The 6464-nt window shown below is 47.4% G+C and overlaps 1 pseudogene; it reads right to left on the bottom strand.

The window, feature by feature from the left end:
- Positions 1–4972: 4972 nt before the first annotated feature.
- Positions 4973–5880, bottom strand: LOC123463590 (annotated as a pseudogene).
- Positions 5881–6464: the final 584 nt, after the last annotated feature.

Raw genomic sequence — 6464 nt, forward strand, 5'->3', positions numbered from 1 at the left:
CTGGCCTGTGATGCCTAAGGACCCATTTTCAACTCTCCAGATCCCATGTAAGCCAGATGCACAAGGTGACGAAAGCACACAAGAGCTCAAGTATACAAGGAGGTGCATCTGCAATTTGACTGCAGTGGCTTGGGGCCCTAGCGTACCAATTCTCACCCCCCTTATTCTCCCTCATTAAAAAAAAAAGGCCAGTCTGTTGGTCTTGCCTCAAAAAAATATTCTCAGATGATCTGGATGCCATAACTTTTAAAATATTTTATTTTTCTTTGTTTGAGAGAGATAGAGAAATAGGTAGGGGGAGAGAGAGAGAGAATGGGCATGCCAGGGCCTCCAGCTGTTGCAAATAAACTCCAGATGCATGTGCCCTCTTGTGCAACTGGCTTATGTGGGTGGTCCTGGGGAATTGAACCTGGGTCATTTGGCTTTGCAGGCAAGTGCCTTAACCACTAAGCAATTTATCCAGCCCCCCTCAACAAAACTTTTAAATCATTTTAGTCAGCTTACAAAGTGACAGATTTCTCTGTGATGTTTTAATATATATCTCTTATTAAGTTTTTTCCATGTAGGGTCTCACTCTAGCCCAGGCTGACCTGGAATTCACTCTAGAGTCTCAGGGTGGCCTCGAACTCATGGTGATCCTTCTACCTCTGCCTCCTGAGTGCTGGGATTAAAGGCTTGTGCCACCACACCCGGCTTTTCTTTCTTTTCCTTTTTGAGGTGCAGTCTCACTCTAGACAAGGCTGACCTAGAATGCATTACGTAGTGTCAGCCTGGCCTCAAACTCACATCGCTCCTCCTACCTTTGCCTCCTGAGTGCTGGGACTGAAGGCGTGAGCCACTATGCCTGGCCCTCATTTAACTTTTTCTTCTGTGCCCACTAAAAACCCTCACCTACCCCCTCTCTTACCCCCCATAAAAATTTTGAATATCTGAAATGGTGACTACAACAATTAGGACATGAGAGCCGGAGAGATGGCTTAGCGGTTGAGGCACTTGCCCACGAAGCGTAAGGACCCATGTTTGAGTCTCCAGATCCCATGTAAGCCAGACACACAAGGTGATGCATGTGCAAGTTCGCACATGTGCACAAGGTGACACAAGCATCTGGAGTTCGATTATAGTGGCTGGAGAGGCCCTGGCGTTCCAATTCTCTCTCTCTCTCTCTCTTGCTTTTGCTCTCTCTCATTTAAAAAAAAAAAAAAAGGCCAGTCTAGTCACCTGGCTTTAATCCCAGCATTTAGGAAGTAGAGGTAGGAGGATTGCCATGAGTTCAAGTCCACCCTGAGAATACAGGGTGAATTTCAGGTGGGCTACAGTGAGACCATACCTCAACAAAACCCAAAAAGTAAAAAATAAAATAAAATTAAAAATAAAATTAGGACATGAGGGCTGGAGAGATGGCTTAGCAGGTAAGGTGCTGGCCTGCAAAACTAAAGGACCTGGGTTCATCCCTCCAGGACCCATGTAATGTAGATGCACAAGGTAGTGCATATGTCTGGAGTTCCTTTGCAGCAGCTGAGGCCCTACCATGCCCATTCTCTGTCTCTTTGTCAAATAAATAAATAAAAATAAAAAAGATATATTTTAAAAGTAGCCAGGCATAGTGGCCCATGCCTTTAATCCCAGCATTGGGAGGCAGAGGTAGGAGGACTGCTGTGAGTTCAAGGCCACCCTGAGACTACATAGTTAATTCCAGGTCTGCCAGAGCTAGAGTGAAATCCTGCCTCAAATAAACAAAACAACACCACCAAAAAAAAAAAAAAAAAAAAAAAATTAGGCCGGGCGTGGTGGTGTACCCTTTAATCTCAGCATTCAGGAGGCAGAGGTAGGAGGATATCTGTGAGTTCGAGGCCAGCCTGAGAGTAACAATGAATTCGAGGTCAGCCTGGGCTAAAGCAAGACCCTACCTCATACCCTCCCAAAAAACTATTAGAACATATTTCAAAAGTAAATGCTTCAGAAATTATATAATTTTACTAGAAAATATAGAAAATTTAGGTATAACAAATAAGCATTTTTTTTATATTCTCTGGGAAATGAAATGACCCAGACCATCATTCATATATAGCACATATTCGTCTACAGAAATACGTCCTTTGGGCTGGAGAGATGGCTTAGCGGTTAAGCGCTTGCCTGTGAAGCCTAAGGACCCTGGTTCGAGGCTCTGTTCTCCAGGTCCCACGTTAGCCAGATGCACAAGGGGGCGCACGCATCTGGAGTTCGTTTGCAGAGGCTGGAAACCCTGGCATGCCCATTCTCTCTCTCCCTCTATCTGTCTTTCTCTCTGTGTCTGTTGCTCTCAAATAAAACATTAAAAAAAAAAAAAAAGAAAAAGAAATACGTCCTTAACTGCATGTAACAAATAATTTAAAGCAGTTTTCTCATGCTTTTTATAGATGTGCTGCTTATTATCTAATTGCTACAGCTTGAATATTATAGTACTTAATCACTTTATAAGCCTTCAAGCTATTTATATGCTACTTTAAATTACACTTTTTGTTTACTTTGCTTTTTTGAGGTAGGATCTCACTTTAGCCCAGGCTGACCTGGAATTCACTCTGCAGTCTCAAGGTGGTTTGAAACTCACAGCGATCCTCCTACCTCTGAGTGCTGGGATGAAAGGCATGCACAACCACGCCCTACTTTAAATTATCAGGTTTGAAGGTGGCTTTCCAGAATCATCACAAAATGTACTTACTGTTTGTAGTGTTCAGCCTTGATAGCTTCCACCTAAAAATTAAGGGAAATTTCAGTAGCATCTTGGCACAAATCCACCCCACTGTGAGTGTGGTGCAGGTCTTTGGAACCGGCTAGATCCTGTTACGTGCACGGGGTTTGTGGTCACTGGGGAGCCCACCCTGCAGAGTTAACTGAGTTGACGCCACAGGGATAGCATGGTGCACAAAGCTTGAAGTCATGTTATCTTCCCTTTATAAAGTGTACTGACCCTTCGCTAGAGCTGAAATAGGTTGCTCTTTTCTTTTGTTTTATATTTTATTTTTATTTATTTATTTGAGAGAGGGAAAGAGGAAGAGAGAGAGAGAGAGAGAGAGAGAGAGAGAGAATGGGCGCGCCACTGCCTCCAGCCACTGCAAACGAACTCCAGACACATGTGCCTCCTTGTGCATCTGGCTAACGTGGGTCCTGGGGAATCAAACCGAGGTCCTTTGGCTTTGCAGGCAAGCGCCTTAACTGCTAAGCCATCTCTCCAGCCCTACTCTTTTCTTTTAAAAATGTATTTGTAAGCAGAGAAAGAGAGAGATGGAGATGAAGAGAGAGAGAGAAAACGAGCACATCGAGCTTCTTGCTGCTGCAAATGAACTCCGGATGCATGTCCCACTTTGTGAATCTGGCTTTACATGACTACTAAGGAATCAAAGCAGGGTCATTAGGCTTTGTAAGCAAGAGCTTAAACCATTGAACCACCTCTCCAGCTAGGATTAAAGGCGTGTGCCACTACACCTGGCTTTTTTTTTTTTTTTTTTAAGTAGGGTCTCACTCTAGCCCAGGCTAACCTGGAATTCACTATGTAGTCTCAGGCTGACCTTGAGCTCATGGTGATCCTCCTACCTCTACTTCCTGAGTGCTGGGATTAAAGGGGTGCACCACCATACTCAGTTGAAATATTTTCTTTTCTTTTTTCTTAATCAGATACATTTTTTTTTTTTTTTTTTGGTTTTTCGAGGTAGGGTCTCACTCTGGCTCAGGCTGACCTGGAATTCATTATGTAGTCTCAGGGTGGCCTCGAACTCTCGGCGATCCTCCTACCTCCACCTCCCGAGTGCTGGGATTAAAGGTGTGCGCCTCCACGCCCGGCAATCAGATACATTTTTAATTTTCTTTTTATTTGAGACACAAAAAGAAAGAGAATGGATGCACCAGGGCTTCTAGCCACTGCAAACAAACTCCAGACACATGCGTCACCTTGTGCATCTGGTTTACATGGGACCTGGAGAATCGAACCTGGATCCTTAGGCTTCACAGGCAAGTGCCTTAACCACTAAACCATCTCTCCAACCTGAAATAGATTTTTTTTTTAGATGTATAGAAGCATCTTTTGTTTGGCTAACCTATCTCAAAACAAGTTAGTAAAATAGATTCTAGAGAATATCACCCTATGCACAGTCCTCCCTCCTCCCTCCCTAAGGGTGGGCATTTCCCTTCTTCCTTGGGCTTCTCCGGTACAAAAATTTTTGGCAGCTCAATGTTTATCTAGGCACGGGGCGCCAAGTATACTTTCTGTATTTAGGGTAAGGAGACAGTAGGTGGCCACCACTCCCGGCTCACCCAAGACCAGTTCGGCAAACATTTCTTTCCCATCCCAGATTATGGCACCAAATAATGAATTAGTAAATCTGTAGGTCTCCTGCACTGAGGTTCTAGCCTGGGCTCTGTGCCACACCACTGTGCTTTAAGAAAGGGTGTGTGTGTGTGTGTGTGTGTGTGTGTGTGTGTGTGTTGGAGGAAGGGGGAGTTTGGCACTTTAAAAAGAGTGCGCAGGGCAAGGGAGGCCCGAGAAAGTATGAAAACTGGCAGAGAAAGGCAAGAAAAGAGGCAGAGTGCTGAAATGGGCCAGAACCAGCAGAGCAGGGTGCTGACTTGGCTGATGCCCTCACTGTGTCTTTATCCCCAAGCAGCTGGCTGCCTCCCTCCAGCCTCTTACGCCAGTTGTCCCTAGGTGCCATGTATGACCTCTGACTCTAGCAGTCTGCCCCATTCCTAATGTCCCCTGATCATGTTTCTAGTGACTTGTCCAGCTCGTTCCTTGGGCCAGTCTCTTTCCTGTCCACTTCCCTCTCATTATCCATCGATCCAAATGTTCCATTCTATTTCTTCTACCTCCCAGAGAATTCTGTTCCTCACTACCCCCCTTCCCCGTTCATTCCCCACACAGTGGAGAGGGAGGGAGGGAGGGAAGACAGGGGTACCTGACAGTCAACATTCCGACCACCTGTCCTTCTCTTGAAGCCTCTTAAATTTGGACAAAGAGCAGGCGAGTGAGCAGGGCAAACCCTGCTGGTAGCAGAATGACCTTGAGAATCCCCTGCTCAGAAGAGGCCAGCTCCTGGGGCAGGATTTCCAGGAAGGTGATACGGAGGAAGGAGCTAGCTGCCATGCCTTCCAGCACAGACTGGGCCAGCTGGTGCAGAGGCCCAGCTGATTCTGCCAGAGCAGCACCAACCCAATGGCCAGAGGTGTCATGCATGAGCAGAGGCTCCCACAGCCAGCCGCCACGTGAACCCAGAGGTGGCTCTATAGGGGCCTCGGGGACAGGCTGACTGCCAGGATACCCCTGTGGCGCAAGAGAGCCAGACACAGCCCCACTGTCTGAGCCCAGTCTCGTTGCAGCCCCACAGCCAGGCCCTCGATCACCGAGTGCAAGGCCAGAGAAAAGACCCGTACGTAGGCGCGCGGGCCCGCCATTCACTGCTGCCAGCAGAGCCCTGTCTCTTCACGATGCGGTGGCCCCCACTGCTCCATGTAAGCCAGCGTGATCTGCTCCATCACCAGGATGGGGAAGAAACCCATGGCCAGGATGAACCCTTGAAGGGGGGGGCTAGCGCGTCCCATGCAGGGCTGCCAGGGCCTCATCGATGGCAGCCACGAAGTCAGGCAGCTGGTCCAGGAGACCAGTAGCCAAAAGACCCCTCCTGCATAGCAGCTGACTAGGCTTAGGGCTTTCTGGTGGGAAGCTGGGGCTTCGTGGCCAGCTCCAGGCCTCTGCAGCACTCAAACGGGCACCAGGCTGCAGAGAAGGGTTAGCCCCAGCAGCACCACCAGGGCCCCCAACTTCACATCCAGCCCCAGTGGCAGTGGAAGCTCTGAAGCTACTGCCTCTGGGCGCCGCACCAGCAGCTCTGCTTCCTTCCAGGGCCTCATGGTGGCTGTGGTCGCTTCAGTGACTCTCGGACCTTGAGAGGGTAAAGCTATATCCTCCCTGCTCCGTTAAGGCCTTGAGTCCCTGAAATAGATTTTCTTAATTGCACTGAAGCAGACACAACTAAACTTAACCATACTGGGTAAACGCGGAAAAGATAATGGCCCTTGTCATATTTTTTTTGCATTCCGAACACTGCACCATGCCTATAATATGAAAAGCTCCTAGATAGATCAATGCCCAGAGCTGTGCTTAGTACGATGAACATTGTCCTTTGGTCCTTTGGCCTCACAGGCAAATGCCTTAACCACTAAGCCATTTCTCCAGCCCTTAATTATTCTTATGAGAGAAAATAATGTAATACAAGATGTTATCACCCTCTCCTGTTCCACACCTTTTTTTTCTTTATTATTTCTTTTAGAGTGAGAGAGAGAGAGAATCAGTGCACTAGGGCCTCAGCCACTGAAATTAAACTCCAGATGCTTGCACCACCTAATGAGCATGTGTGACCTTGTACTTGCCTCTCCTTTGTGCAGCTGGCTTATGTGGGATCTGGAGAGTAGAACCTGGGCCCTTAGGCTTTGCA

This window comes from Jaculus jaculus, chromosome 9, assembly GCF_020740685.1.
Source record: "Jaculus jaculus isolate mJacJac1 chromosome 9, mJacJac1.mat.Y.cur, whole genome shotgun sequence".
In the NCBI taxonomy this organism is placed as follows: domain Eukaryota; kingdom Metazoa; phylum Chordata; class Mammalia; order Rodentia; family Dipodidae; genus Jaculus; species Jaculus jaculus.